Below are 19,059 nucleotides of genomic sequence, written 5' to 3'. Positions count from 1 at the left end.
TTGAATATCAAATTCACTTATTTGTGTGCATTTAGTAACTCATGTACTTGTGGCCAACCATTTATCTCTTTCATAAATTAAACACTTATTAATAACATTAAATGGCTGAGTAATTATGTTTTAGTTGAAATTGAAAATAAAATATTTTATTTCAGGACATCTCACACTATTCCCTATCATATTGTAGACTCTCGGTTTTGTTAGTAGTGGTTTGATGTCTTTGGAGTTGATCGTTGCATTTCTTTAGTTACGTTTGCCAGCGTACTCCCAGCCTGTGCCAAAATGGGAGCTTTGGAACAGGGTATGGACATCCATCAAAGCATAAAAGATAGAGGAATTTTGTCAGATGTAGTTGCAACTGCTCTGTTAGCATGTATGCAAAATGTGGAAGCATAGACAAGGCACAGGAACTGTTTGACGGATTGCCTCAAAGAAATGTGGTTTCCTGGACTGCAATGATTGCTGGATATGCACAAAATGGATTTGTTGAGAAGGCTTTATAAACTTTCAAGCAAATGCAATCGGTAGATGTAAAGCCAAATTCCATGACCATTGCTACTATCCTCCTTGCCTGTGCCAAAATGGGAGATTTGGAACAGGGTATGGACATTCATCGAAGCATAAAGGATAGAGGAATTTTGTCAAATGTTGTAGTTGCAACTGCCCTGGTAGACATGTATGCAAAATGTGGAAGCATAGACAAGGCACGTGAACTGTTTGATAGAATGCCTGAAAGAAATGTTGTCTCGTGCAACTGCAACGATTGCTGGATATGCACAAAATGGATTTGTTGAAAAGGCTTTAGACACTTTCAAGCAAATGAAATTGGAAGGCATAAAGCCAAATTCCACAACCTTTGCCAGCATCCTCCCTGCCTGTGCAAAAATGGGAGCTTTGGAACAAGGTATGGACATCCATCAAAGCATAACGAATAGAGGAATTTTGTTAGGTGTTGTACTTGCAAATGCCCTGCTTGACATGAATGCAAAATGTGGAAACATGGACAAGGCTCGTGAATTGTTTGATACGATGCCGCAAAGAGATGTGATCTCATGTGAACAATCAACACGTGCGTATACGGGAGGAAGGGATTGCTGCTACAAAATTGAACGCTCACTCCTCAATCACAGTTCTATGGTTTTACGAGATTAAACTAGGGCAATTAACCACCACATGTATATTTTTTGCAACATGAAATTAAAAACTAGGGCAATTTGAATCTACCTCCTGCGCAGGATTGCAAGCAATGCCACAAATGCCTTCGACGTGGGTTTGATGTTCTTGGGGGTTGAAGTCGCCACGGATGCCTACGCGGGAAATTTGTAATGCACAAATGAATTCCCCTCTTCTTCTTTTTTAAGTAATGGTCGTTGTCGTCGGATTTATGACGAACTCGAGCACTTTTTTGGAAAAAAGAAAATTCTCATTGCTAATGCCTTCTTTGTCAAAACTAAATAGGAAATTTTCGTCGGAATTACGACAAATGCGGGCATTTTTTCAAAAAAAAATCAAATTTGGCCACAATATACCTTCTCCGTCGGAAACCTCAGTCGAAAATCTAGTCCAAATGTATTAGTAAGAGTTATGTTTCTTCTTTCAGCAACCCCATTCTACTGAGGTGTTTGGGGTGCAGACATCTGTCTCATAATCCCTTATTCTTCACAGTAATTCATGAACTCTTGAGAGGTGAACTCTCCTCCTCTATTTGATCTCAGACATTTCGGATTCTTACCGGTTCCTCTCTCTACTCGAGCCTTAAAGACTTTAAACATATGAAAGGCTTCATATTTTTCCTTTAGGAATACAACCCACACCATTCTTGAGAAGTCATCCACAAACAACATAAAATACAGGTCTTCATAGAAACTCTTGGTTCTCATAGGACCGCACAGGTCTGTATGAACTAAGTCCAGCACATTTTCAGATGAAAAGGATTTGCTGCTAAAACTAGACCCAGTCAACTTTCCTAGTTGACACTCTTTACACATAGCATTTTCAGGTTTCACTATATTAGGCATACCTCTGACAGACTTCGTCTTACTGATTTTTGTTATGCTATCAAAGTTAACATGACACAGTCTTTTGTGCGACAACCAACCGTCTTCTACCTTTTCCATTAGACAACTACCTATGGTGGTGTCTAGGTGAAAGAAATTGCCTCTAGATTGTTTAGTGGTAGCAATCAGACTTCCTAATTTGTCATTTATTTTGCATATTCCTTCATTGAATTCTAACCGGTAACCCTTATTGTTAAGTTGTGCAACACTTAAAAAACTATATTTTAGCCCTTCTACCCAATAAACATCTTCACAATTTGTTTTATCATTTAGGGATATAGATTCCTTACCTTTTATTGCACAAGGAGCATCATTTCCAAATCTCACAGTTCCTCCATTGTAATCCTCCATGTTGAGGAATTTGTTTGTCACCTGTCATGTGGTGAGTGCAACCACTGTCAATTACCCAATCTCTACACCGTTTTGAACTAGAAATCAATGCCATATCACCTCCCTCTATGTTATCTTCCTTAACTACCACAAATGCAATTCCATCTCCATCAGATCCTTCTGATTCTTAGTCAATGACTCCTTCTGCAAGATAACACTCCTTCTTGATCTTGTCCTTGTAGCTTCTGAAATTATCCTTCCTATCTCTATCATTGTCAGGACATCTGGAAGCAATATGACCAATCTTATTACAGGAGAAGCACTTTAAGGGTAATTTACCTTTATACTTTCCTTTTCCTCTTGTCAATCTTCTTGCCAATAGAGCTTCAATCTCATCTTGGTCTTGTTCTTCAAATAACAGATTGTCACTTTCATGAGAGTGACCGGTTCTTGTAGTAGAACTACTTCCGGTTCATAGCTCCAGTCAAAAATGAATACCGCTTCAATTGTGATTGATCTATATATATATATTATACGAGCAATTAATTCTTAGAAGTAGGCCTTCATCAAATAAATGCACGAGGGAGGCTCAATATAACTGTGAGCAGTGTTTCGGCTTCAATGAAGATTGTTTTATAAGGAGATACATTTGTAAACAATCTAAAAAGCCAAAATGAAACTTCCAAGCGATAAAACACACAGTATTCTTAGTGTTTTAAGAGATGCATCCGACCATTTTATAACAGATTCTTCAGTTTTCTTAACTAAGAAATATTCATTAGCAACAAGGGATTTAACTGGGTAGGAGGCACTGGAAGATTCAACTGGTATGGTAGGAATGGGAATTTTTTCTTCTATGAAATGGTCATCATCAACATGTGATTCAACTGGTGAGGTAGGATTGGGAAGTTCTTGCATACTCGGGATCTATGTAACCTCTGTAGGGCAAAACAAGAAGTAAAATGCATTGATCAGTAATCAAAATGAAAAGTTTGCTTTTCCCCCAAAAATTTTCGACCGCATACAATAATGGTTTTCATTGTTATTAAGGTCTAGATGATAAGGCGACCTTACATTGTTCCAACAACACGGGTTATCTTTCTTGAAAAACTACCTATATCCTCAAGAGAAAGTCCTCCATCTGTAGAAATCTCCATGTTGGCATTTCCCGGTTGTAGTATTCGAGCAATGCCAAAATCACAAATCTTGGCATTCAAATTTTGATCCAGAAGAATGTTGGAGGGTTTAATGTCTCTCTGCACTATACACCCATCGTGAAGATATTTATGATGTCCAATTTATTATTGTGTCTTGTTGGTCAGACAATAATAATCTCCTCTCTTCTTGCATATGACAGATAAAATTATGTACATATTCGAGATAAACCCTACAATCACATAAAACTAGTACTTGCATTCTAATGAGGTGAAATGGTTAAGCCAATAGTAATACATGATTTGGGTAAGACATTGGCAGGGCAAAAGTTGGAAGAGACAATTGATCTTGATCTGAAAATTGTTGCTCATGTGGAAATACTTTCTGTTTCCATTGACACACAAATGCCTCCAAAACTTGAAACAAAAGCAAAGATAAAATTTCTTTCTTAGTCATTTCAAAACCTTTCATATATAATTGTATTCAGAGACATTTAAAAAGCGTCAAAACTTGACATAAATACATAAATTCTTTTCTAGACATGGACACTTGGATAAATAGATTTTAGGCAATTCTTGGATAATTCTTTTGTTTCAGATTTCAAATGTTTTAATTTTTCTTATCTCTTATAGATCAATGTAATAGTTCCTAGCTCTTATTTATATACCTCATTTTAAGTACCAGTACCTTCAATAATGCTTAGTTTTTTCTTATTTATATTTGCACTTCATTTGATCATTATATACTTCATTTTAAGTACCAATACCTTCGATAATGCTTTTACTACATAGTACTTTAAAAAATGTTTTAACTACATAGGGTTAAAATCAATAGTTTATAATATTAGAAGAAAACAAAATCATTTTGTAGGTTGACATGATTTAAGGTTATTTTTATGTGTTTGAAAAATATAAAGATAAAAATTTAGCTTAAATCTTTTAAGTGTTACTGAATTTGTGTTTTTTGTTTTTTTGTTTTTTACAAATGTAAATTACCATTTACTATTTCCCTTAATGCAATTGGATTAAGTAAAAACATATTGAATTTTAATAACTAAAATTTGAACACTTATTTAATTAAATTTAGAAAATCTTGTGCCGTTTTGTTTGGCAATAAAGACAAACTCAAACCCAAGACCTCCCATGTAGGAGGCTCACGACTAACTGTTGCGTTGTGGGGTCATCTCCATGTTGGTTCATTTATTTAACTAAATACATAATTATTAATATTCATCAATCAGAGAGCAATTATAGAATCCATATTATAAAAACTAAACTATTTCATTTATGTAAAATAAAAATAAAAATAACACCACAAGAATGTATATTTATTAAAGTACTTCTTAAACAAATAATAAATGTAACATTAGATTTCAACAATTTAATTTATTTCAATTTAGAAGATGGGCTATTTTATATTAGCTCATTTACTTATGAGCTATTTTAGTTTTGCATTTAAAGTGATATGAGTGATTTGCAACTAATTCATTTTCTTCATTTACAAGTTTATATTAGTGCTACTCACTTTAACACAAAATTGGTTGTAGGAAAAATAAAAATTTGCAGGTTTTTAATTTTACCAATGATCTAGCAATCAACACTACTACTTGCTCTAATGTCATTTGTTGAAATTGGAGAACTTTAAATAGTTTTGTTCTATGTCTAATTTTTGAATCAAAAGATCATTTAGGTAGTTAAAATATATGAACAAGGCATTTCATTACATGACAGCCTTATAATCATGTTTTGGATTAACAATAAAACTATAATATTTTTAGGTCCAAACCCTTGAACAACCATAAAGATAAACATTAAGCAGTCTTCATGTTAAGAAATGCTTAACAAGCATGATTAAATAAAATTTATATTTCACAGTGTAGCCCCTTTGACTAGAAGACAATAATGCAACATTTATTGTTCAATAAAATCTTATTAATCATTTTAAATGTAAACGCAGTACAGGGTTATTGTTCAATAAACTCTTATCAATCATTTTAAATGTAAACACGGTGTAGGTAAATTAACTCTTGATTTTTAAAACCCTTTTGTTTCTAGTCATTCTATCACTTTGACTAATAATTTTGCATACCTAATTTAGTTTTTTTTTTAACTCTTCTTTTGTTGTCAGTGTTTCTGAGTCACATTAATTTGTCTTTTATTTTCTCCTCTATTCACAGAGGCATTGTTTCATATATCAAAAAGTAATTTTCTAAAAACATCAAGGTGTCCTCTCAGAGGAATCAGAAAAGATTATGAATGGGCTAATGAACTCTTGGATAAAGCAAAAGGCGTATTAAGTGGTTATTGCAAAGCTCCCAGATGATAGTTTGAATTTAGAGTAGGGTTTGGTTGATTTGGTTGTGCTCTTTCCATGTTATTTGCTGATGATTTTGTAAATGAAGGCATTATTGAAGTTAGAGTAGGGTTTGGTTGATTTGGTTGTGCCCTTTCCATGTTATTTGTTGATGATTTTGTAAATGAAGGCATTGGAATTTTGTATTTTTTATGAGCTCTAAACAACTTATGATAAATTATGTTTTCTAAGAGAGTTTTGTGTTGTTATTGTTAATATTTGATTATTTAGAGAGTCGGAATAATAGAAATAAACTAAAATTCTAAAATATAAGTCTGAGTATACCCATCTTTGTGCCATGCATAAGCAAGATTTGGGCATTTGTCTTGTTTATTGGCTTGGCAATCCTCTTCTGACCTGTGCACTACCATCTTTTGATATAGTCAATATCTGAATTTGGCAGAAGAATTTGCATTTTATCACAATCTAATTAAGCCACTTCAAAATAACGCTGCATAAACTTTTGAGGCATTTAAGACCATATAAACTTCTTGGCCCATCGACACACAAACTTCTTTTGCATTATGTTATAATTGGTTATAATTTCTTCTTTTGAAGCCACTTCAAAATAAGGTTGCATAAACTTTTTAGGCATTTAAAACCATATAAACTTCTTGGCCCATCGACACACAAACTTCTTTTGCATCCTGTTATAATTTGTTGAAATTTGTTGTCAGTGTTTCTGAATCACATTAATTTGTCTTTTATTTTCTCATGTATTCAGAGGGGCATTGTTTCATATATCAAAAAGTAATCTTCCAAAAACATCAAGGTGTCCTCTCAGAATGAACTCTTGGACAAAGCAAAAGGTGTATTCAGTGGTTATTGCAAAGCTCCCAGATGATAGTTTGAAGTTAGAATAGGGTTTGGTTGATTTGGTTGTGCTCTTTCCATGTTATTTGCTGATAATTTTGTAAATGAAGGCATTGGAATTTTGTATTTTTCTATGAGCTCTAAACAACTTATGATAAATTATGTTTTCTAAGAGAGTTTGTGTTGTTATTGTTAATATTTGATTATTTAGAGAGTCATAATAATAGAAATAAACTAAAATTCTAAAATATAAGTCTGAGTATGACCATCTTTGTGCCATGCATAAGCAAGATTTGGGCATTTATCTTGCTTATTGGCTTGGCAATCCTCTTCTGACCAATGCACTACCATCTTTTGATACACTACCATATTTACACTACCAGTGCACTACCATCTTTTGATACAATCAATATCTGAATTTGGCAAAAGAATTTCTATTTAATCACAATCCAATTGAACCACTTTAGAATAAGGCTACATAAAATTTTGAGGCATTTAAGACCATCTAAACTTCTTGGCCCATCGACACATAAACTTCTTCTGCATTATGTTATAATTTGTTGTAATTTCTTCTTTTGAAGCCACTTCAGAATAAGGTTGCATAAACTTTTGAGGCATTTAAGACCATATAAACTTCTTGGCCCATCGACACACAAACTTCTTTTGCATTTTGTTATAATTTGTTGAAATTTGTTGTCAGTGTTTCTGAGTCACATTAATTTGTCTTTTATTTTCTCCTCTATTCAGAGGGGCATTGTTTCATATATCAAAAAGTAATCTTCCAAAAACATCAAGGTGTCCTCTCAGAATGAACTCTTGGACAAAGCAAAAGGTGTATTTAGTGGTTATTGCAAAGCTCCCAAATGATAGTTTGAAGTTAAAGTAGGGTTTGGTTGATTTGGTTGTGCTCTTTCCATGTTATTTGCTGATAATTTTGTAAACGAAGGGATTGGAATTTTGTATTTTCTATGAGCTCTAAACAACTTATGATAAATTATGTTTTCTAAGAGATTTTTGTGTTGTTGTTGTTAATATTTGATTATTTAGAGAGTTAGAATAATAGAAATAAACTAAAATTCTAAAATATAAGTCTGAGTATGGCCATCTTTGTGCCATGCATTTCTTGCTTTTATCTTGCTTATTGGCTTGGCGATCCTCTTCTCACCAGTGTACTACCATCTTTTGATACAGTCAATATTTGAATTTGGCAAAAGAATTTGTATTTTATCACAATCTAACTGAACCACTTTAGAATAAGGCTGCATAAACTTTTGAGGCATTTAAGACCATATAAACTTCTTGGCCCATCGACACACAAACTTCTTTGACATTCTGTTATAATTTGTTATAATTTCTTCTTTTGAAGCCACTTCAGAATAAGAAGGTTGCATAAACTTTTGATACATTTAAGACCATATAAACTTCTTGGCCCATCGACACACAAACTTCTTTTGCATTCTATTATAATTTGTTGAAATTTGTTGTTAGTGTTTCTGAATCACATTAATTGAAGTTTTGTTGTCAGTGTTTCTGAATCACATTAATTGACATTTAAGTGTTTCTGAATCACATTAATTGACATTTAAGACCATATAAACTTCTTGGCCCATCAACACACAAACTTCTTCTTCTTTTGCATTCTATTATAATTTGTTGAAATTTGTTGTCAGCATTTCTGTGATTCATTTGTCTTTTATTAAACATCAAGGTGTCCTCTCTTTCTGTGATTCATTTGTCTTTTATTAAACATCAAGGTGTCCTCTTAGAGTCCTCTCAGAATGAACTCTTGGACAAATAGATTGGACAAATAGCTCCCATATCTCCCATATGATAGTTTGAAGTTAGAGTAGAATTGAACCACTTTAGAATAGAGTCCTCTCATAATGAACTCTTGGACAAATAGCAAGTTAGAGTACAATTGAACCACTTTAGAATAGAGTCCTCTCAATATGAAGAGTTAGAATTGAACCACTTTAGAATAGAGTCCTCTCAAAATGAACTCTTGGACAAATAGCTCCCATATGATAATTAGAGTAAACTTCTTTTGTTTTGTTATAATTTCATTTCTTGCTGCTGGATTAGACTAAATATAGACTAAATATAAGAAAGAGTCCTTTCATTCGAGTAAACTTCTTTTGCATTTTGTTATAATTTCATTTCTTGCTGCTGGATTAGACTAAATATAGACTAAATATAAGAAAGAGTCCTCTCAGAATGAACTCTTGGACAAATAGCTCCCATATTTGTTATTATTTCATTTCTTGCTGCTTCCTCTTAGAATGAACTCTTGGACAAATAGCTCCCATATGATAGTTTGAAGTTAGTAGAATTGAACCACTTTAGGATAGATTAGTAGAATTGAACCACTTTAGGATAGAGTCCTCTCAGAATGAACTCTTGGACAAATAGCTCCCATATGATAGTTTGAAGTTAGAGTAGAATTGACTCTTGGACAAATAGCTCCCATATGATAGTTTGAAGTTAGAGTAGAATTGAAGGTAAACTTTTGAGGCATTTAAAGTTATAATTTTGCATTTTGTTATAATTTCATTTCTTGCTGCTGGATTTGACTAAATATATTTCTTACCATCTTTTAATACACTATCATCTTTTGATAGAGTCAATATCTGAATTTGGTTTACACAATCTAATTGAACCCACTTTCTTGGCCCATCGACAAACAAACTTCTTTTGCATTCTAATTGAACCCCTTTAGAATAAGGCTGCGTAAACTTTTGAGGCACTTAACAAACTTTCTTGGCCCATTGACAAACAAACTTCTTTTGCATTGTATTATAATTTCATTTCTTTAGAATAAGGCTGCGTAAACTTTTGAGGCACTTAACAAACTTTCTTGGCCCCTTGACAAACAAACTTCTTTTGCATTGTATTATAATTTCATTTCTTGCTGCTGGATTACACTAAATATTCTAATGACCGGATTAGACTAAATATTCCAATGACTGGAGCTCAGTGTGGAACTTGTTAATAGAACAACACATAAATATAAGATGGCCTTAAAAAAATTTAATAAATTCAATTTGATGTAAACAAACACAGCTTTAAACATGGTATTAAACTAAGCTTTATAAACATAAATGTAGTTTTTAAGTTAATAAGTAAATAAGTCCCAGCACACATATAAAGCTTCCAACTAACTATAAATCTCTATTTAATTTAGTAAATGCTTGTATCTTTTGACATGTCACCAGCTTGATGCCAACAAAAAGAGCTTTTAGCAGAGCAATAAAATAAGTTTTGCAGACAAAACATCCTTATACAGAGATAAGAGACCAATTTCACTACTCTACAATACTGGTATCACCGACTTAAACAGTTAAAGTGAAATTTTTACTGGCATTGCTTCTGAAGCCGAAACAACACCAACACAATATCAGAATAACAGTACGATTCATCCACGCTGTTTTGTCATCAATAATCCTTTTCTTGCCCAAGATCTTTACTGCCACTCGTCTTCCACCAGACAGAATTCCCTTTAAAAGGATAAATTATCAGAGATCTTAACTGGCTTTTCCGCTATTTAAAAGTTCAACTTTCATTGCTTAGACCTTAACTGCTATTTGCTTTCTACCAAATAGAATTCATTTTTCTAATCAAATATTTATACGTAATCAGCTTTAATTGACAGTTTAAATTCAAAGGGAACTTGCACCGCAAACAAACCCGAAAGCCCCTGTTCCTAGACTTTCACTGAACCCTCTAGTTGCCCTGCACAATTCGTCGAATTATACTCAATTTGAGATGGTTGGATCTCCTTCACCAACATTTGTAATTCTAGATGGGGTAGAAATTTTGGCCGCCGTCTGAATATAGTTGGAATTACTTTTCTAACAAATTTACTCATCTGGGAAGAGCTAACTACTGGTATTTCCAGTTGTTTGTACTCATTTATCTTGTCCCTGAGAAGAAGCAGTGTCTGAGTCTGATCCATGGAGCTCTGTTTTAACATTCTGCTCTGTGTTGAAAGGATTGGTATTCTTCCATCGTTCCAAGGGAGATGTTCTCCTCGTTTCGACCTAGGTATGCCAAATCAGCAGATCAATTATTTCGCTACTTGCGATTCAATCAATTTAAAAAATTTATAAATGTCGAAAGATAAATTTCCAACAAACATCTAAACCTGAAAGATAGAATTTCCAAACCTGTAATATATTGCTCTTGGATGGAGGTAAGTGTCTTCATCATCAGAAGCTGCACGTGACCCTGAAGATCCGCTTTGAAAGAATTTACTTTTCCGCGAATATAGACAAGTTCATCTCGGATCTTTTTGGTCAAAAGGAACTTTCTTTTCATTTACTGTATGAGGCATTTTAGGAAGTCAACGCAGCAGAACAATGCTCTGTATCTTTTGAGCAGATAAATTTATCAGTGAATGTATGGAAACAAATTCCTTGTTGATGACTTACTTGGATAATTTATTTGATGAGATAAAGGAACGACAGAAAATCGCACCAGAAAGTATCATTTGAACAGGTTCATGCATATCGTCCAAAACCTCTTTGTAGAATTTAACAATGAGATCTTTCATTAGCTTCAAATATATATTCCTAGCTTAAGCATATCTTTGAGAAGGTCGATGAATTCCCTGTCATTTGAAGAAATGTTGTCTAATCTTTCTAAAACATTGGCTATCGCTAAAAGCCCCACTGCATTCCCCAATCCTTTCAACACGTCAACCGCCATTGAATGTGCTTCGGTAGAAAGCCGGGACTTGAAAATTTTCTAAATCAAATCACCCAAAAAAGGCCACCATTACAACACGAAAGAAAATTACGATTTTTAAAGTCTTGATTGTCAAAAATCAAAATACATCAAGGTCCCGAAAACATTTTTGCCCCCTCTGAAATGCCTTAAAACAATTTAGAAAAATCTGCCATTGTCCATTTTTGTGCAGTCCAAACCCTATAGGGAGCCGTATAAATCTAAAATCCATTACAAACTAAAGAGCAGAAAGTAAAAGAAGAATAAAGCATATGTGATGTACCTGGTTAGTGACAGCAGACAAACCATTCTCAATGTAACGTATAAGAAGATTCAGGGAAAACCTAGAAAGGCCAATGGTAGAAGAAGATTTGCGACTACCAGCACTCAAAATTTTGTTATTGGGAGTGAAAATGAATTGAGTGGTAAGGAGAGTTCGGCGCTGCTCAGTCATTTTCACTCTCCTCAGAAGAATTCTCTTATTCCCCCACATTTTCCCCAGAAGCTTCCTTCTCTTCTCCGACATTCTCCTCACCTTTCTCTCCATGCCTGCAACCCTGTTGCGCAAACTTTCAGACACATGCGAAGCTTCCTCTTCTCTCTCTTCCCCTCCATCCCCACAACAAGATTATTCTTGCATTACTTCCCTACCCATTTTCTCACTACCAGCCTCCTCTTCCCTATTTCCCCAAATTTCCCTAGACAACATAAACGGTCTCTTCATGTGCATTCTTTGAAAAAAAAAAAAAAAAAAACTTTATTTTTTATCTTATTGCAAGCCCCACAAAACTTGGTCTTCAACCCCTTTAACTTCTTATACGGACCATCCAAATCCTTCCTAAGTATCTCATTAAAACACCCCATATTTTTGGGTAAACTCCTCAACTTATTTTTTTTAGCAGTCCAAATTAGGCCGCGCTTAAGACATCGCATTGCAAAAGAGGCTTGTGGCGTCGTGGAAAAAAGATAAGTTTACTAAAAAATATGGGGGTTTTTTATGAGATTGTTAGAAAGGATTTGGATGGTTCGTATAGTAATGAGCAACTGTATAAGAAGTTAATGAGGGTTGAAGACCAAGTTTTTTGGGGTCTGCGATAAGATCAAGAATAAAGTTTGTTTTGTTGGTTTTAAGAATGTGTTTATGTTGTCTAAGGAAATTTGGGGAAATATGGAAGAGGGGGCTGATAGTGAGAAAATTGGTAAAGAAGGTAATGCAAAAATGGAGAAGAATAATCTTGTTGTAGGGGATGGAGGGGAAGAGAGAGAAGAGGTGCAAACGAAAAAAAATGGAGATGTGGGGAGGAAGACTTTTCAGCTCTTAGAAAGCGCTTGCTTGATTCGGACCTCTAAAGACGAGGTTGCATTGACAGAAGCTTTTAAAACTAACTTCATTTGTCTTCTGAAGTGGGCTATTACTAACTTCTCAAGTCAACGGCTTTTTAAACTAAAGGGTGATAAAATCTTTGTTATAGGAGACAATGTCAATTTCTTGACCTTCAAATCTTTTCAAACTTTAACTACGATAGACTCAACTGGACTCCACTGGCTCTCAGCCTCTCACAACCATTTCTCGTTCTTTCTCACATCTACAAACCTTGGCTCTAATACCAGATCTAGGAATGAAGGAGAGCATAAAAAATAAGACAAAGTCAAAGTTTTCATTAATCAAAATATACAGTACAACGACTTCCTGAGCTGCAGCTCATATGCTAAATACTATGTCATTCAGACTTACATTCTCGAACAGCTCTGAGGAGCTGAACTCTTTCAGGGAGAGTGTTTGGCAAAATACAAAGTCATGCATTATAGAAAACTAACTTTTGAGGCGAACAGGAACAAGCATTAAAAATGTATCTCAAACGACCCCTACCGAATCCAAGTAAATTCTACGGATGGTACAATGTACAGGTTGGAGCAATTAAGATGACAACCTCTCAAATCTTGAGCAAGATCTGTTTGAGCGCCTTGTTAGCCAATAGGCTATTATATGGAAGAAACACCCACCTGAGGCCGATTTTTTATTTCGGATCGATTTCAGGAAAGTTTTTCCAGGATTGATATCCTGTCTTGTCTGACGCATTTGTCAGCTCTTTTGTGAGATGTATATTGAAAATGTCAGGTGATGTGCTATGATTTCTGTAGATTTCGTAATTTTTGATGTGCTATGACTTAAAATCTGTATGTAGAGATAATGAAAACCGTACATGTTGATCTACCCCATGGCTCGTCTAGCAGTCCATTTAATGTGAAGAGAAATGCTCGTCACCGCCTGCAAACCCACGACCTCCACAACCTAATTAAACTTGGCGTTAAGGATGTTTAATTTTGCAGTGTTTCGCAACTACCAACATGTGCTCGACACTTGCCCTGCTTCAACTATAGGTTAGCTTCAATGTTTATTGAAATCGTTGTTAGAGCTGAATTTACCCCAAACGTCGTTTGCTTGAGCTTTGTTCAAAAAGATGAGAAAATTTGGCCGCTGTTTAATCCCTGCCATATTTTTAACAGAAAATGTTTGTTTTGGATAGGTGGATCTAAAACTATCAGAATATATTCCCTCTCTGGAGATTTTCTCTGTTGCCAAAAGAGAGAGATTTGTGATGAACGGGACATGAAAATTATAGTTTATTCGTCTACAGAGATAGAAATAGCGATTTCACAGACATATTTTTGAATTTTTTTGGTGAATATTAGCTATTTGTTGAAAACGGCGTTCACTACAACGGCTCAAATTTTTCATCCCGTCATTGTACAAATTGTTTGGAATTTTCTATATTTATAGGTAATCTGGTTTGGGTTGAAGTTCAAGTAGCATTTGTCTTCATTTCATGGTGTTTACTCCCAACTCTGCTTTAGATTAGACCTATTGTGATGATTGCTGAAATGTAACTCTCAACTTGAGCCGCATGACTTTTTCCAAAAAGGAGCCAGTCTGACCTTCCGGTTTTCCGTCCTTTAGGGTAAATCCTAAAACAGTCCTCAACAAGAGCCACTTTGTTTATGTTTAAATTTAGAGGGCTTAGACTGTGATACAAATCACTTACCACATCACCTCATCAAAATTACAGGAAACAAATCAGTGTAATAAATTTCACTAACAAAAAAATTAATGTACTCCAAATTTTACTTGAAAACCCTTTTTCAGCTTTAACCATTAGCCCTTCATATATCTTTCAACAAAACTTCACGTGTAACAGATCATAAACAGAAAATTATATTGCAGTGCCATCAGAAAACAGAAAACTCTTGCATTTCTCATAACTACACTTAAAAATGAATAGGTTTGCAGGTCATGGAGTTTCCTCTTTGTCTCAGCACATCAGTTGCATCAACCTAAATTCTCTGTGCTTAAAGATCTGCTTCAGCCAATTCCTGCTCATTTTTAGCTACTAATTTCTTCACCTGCAACCCACCATCAACATTACCAAAGAAAACAAACTGTAAATGAGACATAATTTGAAAGAAAAAAAATTGGTGATCCAAACCTGTACAAGGAAGAAAGATTTAATGTATTGTAAGGTTTCACTGATGTGGTGGTTGCATCTTACATGCCCTTCTTCAATTTACTTCCCACAGAAGTATTTCCTTTCCTGTGCTTATGTTTTACCCTTCCATCTTTTAGGCTGTCAAATATTGTTAAAATTCTGTTCGCAAATCATTGTGATACGTGTAGCCCAGATTGCCTTCCAGCATAGCACCAATTTAATGGTAACGTGTCAACGAAATATATATATTATAATTTAATAATACATCTGCAAAGCCCTCTAAATAAATTGTGATTTGTTAGCCAACTTTAAATAGCTTCCGTTTCCGTTTTCGTTTTCGAATTTATCGTTGCCTTCCAATTTCCGTTGACTCGACCATTTTAAACGATAATATTTGCGCTCATGTTTTTAATACAAGTGCCGAGTTATTATCCTATAAAGAGGGATTGTAGTGTTGTAAAGGGTATGGTGTAATGAGTTTCTTTCTCCAATCAACACGATACTTAAAATGAGGTGGGATATATTTGTTTTTAATTTTTAATTTTTATTTATTTTTTTACATTAAAGAGTTTTATTTTTAATATTATTAACAATTTAAATTTTAAAAAATAAAATTGAAAAAATTATTTTTAAAATTTTAATAATTATAAATAATATTGTTAATAGTTAATATTATGAAAAATATTATTTTAAAAAATAAAAATTTTAATAAATAATGATTTATATTTAATAAAAAATAATTTTAAAAAATAGTAAAAGGGGAAGGGTACCAGTAGTGGATATAGCTAATTTCGCGCACATAGAACTCTCAAATCGTATGTCGGATTTTAATTTTTTTGCTTTTTGGTTGTCTTTGTATATGACTTAACTACTTATAACTAAGGATCCGACTTCTAGGTAGTGACGATGCATGTTGTGGAAATCGTTATGTGTCGAAAAGTCAAAAAGTGGTCATTTCAAAGTGTCTACCCATACATGAACTCCTTTGCACCAATAGTAGATAACTCATAATTTCCAGTAGTAGTGGACAAATGCCCCAGTAGTTTTGCACAAATGTTCAGTAGTGGTGCACAAATGGGCCAGTAGTGGTGCACAAATGAGCTAATAAAGGGCAAAAAATTTGAAAAATTATCCACTATTGGTACATATGATATTCACTACTGGTGCACTATTGGTACATTTTTTGGGTTCCTTTACAATCTACTACCGGGGGTGGGTTGAGTTGACAAAAAGGTGTCCACTAATGGAACTGTGTCCAATACTGGTACCCTTCCCCAAATAAATATTTTATGCTTTGATTTATCTCTTTCAAAATATGTAGCAAAAGGGAAATTAAAAAATATCATTTTTAAATACACATGACATGAACAAAATGGATAGAAATTGTGGTAAAGATGAACAATAAAATTTTATGTATGATAAAAACTAAGGGATGTATCTTTAATGTGTGTTTATGATTTCTTTCTAAGGTTTTTGTTTTATGATTTGCCTTAGTATTTAGATTTTATTTTATTTTATTTATCTTTATTATGTTTTAATTTTATTTTATTTTACTTAAAATCAAAATTAATAAGGATTAAAATTAAGATTGGAGGTAATTAATTAGAATTAAAATTAAGATTAAAGGTAAAAATTATCAAAAATTATTTTTAATATTTTTAAAATAATTATAATCTAAATTATATTTAGGATTGAGTTTATTATTATAATTATAGAGCTTAAGTTACAATTATAATTATCAATTTTAAAATTAAATTGTGATTGTAATTATAATTACTTAGAATATATTTAATTAATTTAAGTAAGACTTAATTTTAATATAATTTATTTTAATTATATAATTATTCAATTTTAAGATTGAAACATATATAAAATATAATATATAATTTATAAATTATTATTTGAAAATTAATAATAATTATTAAATAAATATAAATATTTCAATCATATATATAGAACTCTAATTGTAATAATATTTACTTATTATATTCTATAATAGTGTGTGAGTGTGTTATTCTGATATTATGTATTATATATTTATTTGTTTATATAATTTTAATTGCATTTATATTTATGATATTATTTTAAGAGAGATAAGGAAAATAGAAAATAAGGATAGATAGATAAAAATAGAATCAAAAGAAAGAGATGGATATAAAGAGGGATAGAGGTAAAAAGGGACAAAAATTTGAACGAGGTAGGTAGAGAGATAGATAACCACGTCCACTTCAATTTGAAAAATAATCTACTTTAATTCAACCAATGATTTTCTATAAGACCTAGCTTTCTAGATCTACTTCCCTCTAAATCTACATTTACTGCAATCTAATTTTTTAAATATATATTGGATCTTTTTAATTCTAGAATTTTGCAATCTAACCTAAGCTTTCTAAAAAAACTTTGATTTTTAACCTCGATTCTTAATCCTAACATATTTTATGTTTATCTAATTTGTACAAAGTTACTAACTCATGTTAGAGCTCTCTATCTTTATTTCTCCCTTTTCCTCTCTTCTTTCATCTCTCCATATATATATATATGAAAAAGGGCAAATAGTAGGGGGGGCTAAAGTTTACTTTCATTTTTGTTCGTTTATTCGTTCCACCTCCGATCGATAAAGTGCATTGAGGCACTCGAGGGGCTCCAAACCAATCTTCTCAGGGTGGGTGGATAATCTTGGGAAGGCAGGATCCCCGTGGGAAGAGCGGAAATAAACCCTGGTTTCGACCAACCCAATCGATAAATAACTCTCCACCATCCAACTCTAAATACTAATAGAATGAAGCGTCGTTTCAATGCAGGGTGGGGAGGACTCGATAGTTTACCTAGGAATTGCCAGTGATATTATTAACGGATTATGATGTGGGTGCATAGCGGCACATAACAATGGCAATGAGAAGTCATATATATATATATATATATATATATATATATATATATATATATATATATATATATATATATATATATATATATATATATATATATATATATATATATATATATATATATCTTTCACACCTCCTCTATCTTTCCCAAATTATATCTATCGGGTAAGTGCACCAAGATGGTGAACACAAAAAGGGTATAAGTGGCCACTTTTTTTTTTGTTCTAAAAACAGGTAAACCTAAACTTCAAAGAGATATTTGAAGGTCATGCACGCAAAACTAAGAGTTGAGAAAAGAACATGAATTGTATTACTTTGAATCTAGTTTCTAAACTACTAATTTTTTTAAAAATTGGATAAGATTAAGAGGGTCAAACCTCTCACACATGAAAAAGTGTTCCTGATTTTTTTAGAAAAACATAACATAGTTGTTTTCGTGCGTTGCACAAAATATATAGTTAGATTTAGTATTTTGCAAAACCCTTTGGTAGGATGATAGGTAAGAGTGAGATCTAGAAGTTGTGTATTTTTTTGTAATTTTTTGTCAAGTATTTTTTTTTATGATTTTTTGAAGTGACCGCATCCTAAAAATTTGGTACCTACTCGTACGCTGGGCATAACTTGCATCAAAATAATAAAAAATGCAAACTTTTTTTTAAAGTGTATAGAATATAGTGTAGAACAATAATATGTAATTTATTTTGAATTTGGTCAAATATATCAAAAGTTATTAAAAAAATGGTAGACGTATGTCTGTGAGGACTGTCAAGGCATTGATAAAGAAAATTAAACTTTACTATGCTAATGTTGTCCAAAAATAGAAAAATTTATATGGTCAGAAAACTGAGAAGATGTGTGAGATTATGGTGGTAATTTTAGAGATGCCCACTTGATCATTTGTAAACCTGATGATGACAAAGTCGAGAAATCATGTTGGACGATGAAAAAATGTGTAAAGGGACAAAAATGGGGGGGGGAATGGGCTTGCAAGCCTTAGGATTGTTTTCCAACCCTCTTACCAAGCCAAAACCCGCACGGGTTTTGAAAAACAAAAATTACTATTTGTAGTTCTACATAATCTGTACGGGTTATGTAGAACTAAAACCATTATTTTGTGTTTCACAAAACCCGTACGGGTTATGAAGACATAATAATGTATGCTTGTAAACTTAGCATTTACTACACATATGTATAGACATACATATATAATATGTGTTTATGTATGTATATATGTGCATATCTATAGTTATATATATT

The 19,059-nt window shown here is 33.0% G+C and overlaps 1 long non-coding RNA gene across 3 annotated transcripts; it reads right to left on the bottom strand.

The window, feature by feature from the left end:
• Positions 1–9,860: 9,860 nt before the first annotated feature.
• Positions 9,861–15,072, bottom strand: LOC131057522 (uncharacterized). Of its 3 annotated transcripts, none has more exons than XR_009358558.1 (4): positions 14,915–15,072; positions 11,135–14,831; positions 10,871–11,024; positions 9,861–10,744 (listed from the first exon to the last, which is right to left on the bottom strand). It is a non-coding gene; the product is annotated as an uncharacterized LOC131057522 (long non-coding RNA). The 3 variants fall into 3 exon arrangements; XR_009358559.1 differs by having other exon boundaries at positions 10,871–11,073; positions 11,181–14,831; XR_009358557.1 differs by having other exon boundaries at positions 10,871–14,831.
• Between the last annotated feature and the right edge of the window lie 3,987 nt (positions 15,073–19,059).

Source organism: Cryptomeria japonica, chromosome 7 (genome assembly GCF_030272615.1).
Source record: "Cryptomeria japonica chromosome 7, Sugi_1.0, whole genome shotgun sequence".
Classification (NCBI taxonomy): Eukaryota; Viridiplantae; Streptophyta; class Pinopsida; order Cupressales; family Cupressaceae; genus Cryptomeria; species Cryptomeria japonica.
Note: the sequence above shows the minus strand (reverse complement) of the source record. Positions and strands in the feature narration are given on the sequence as shown.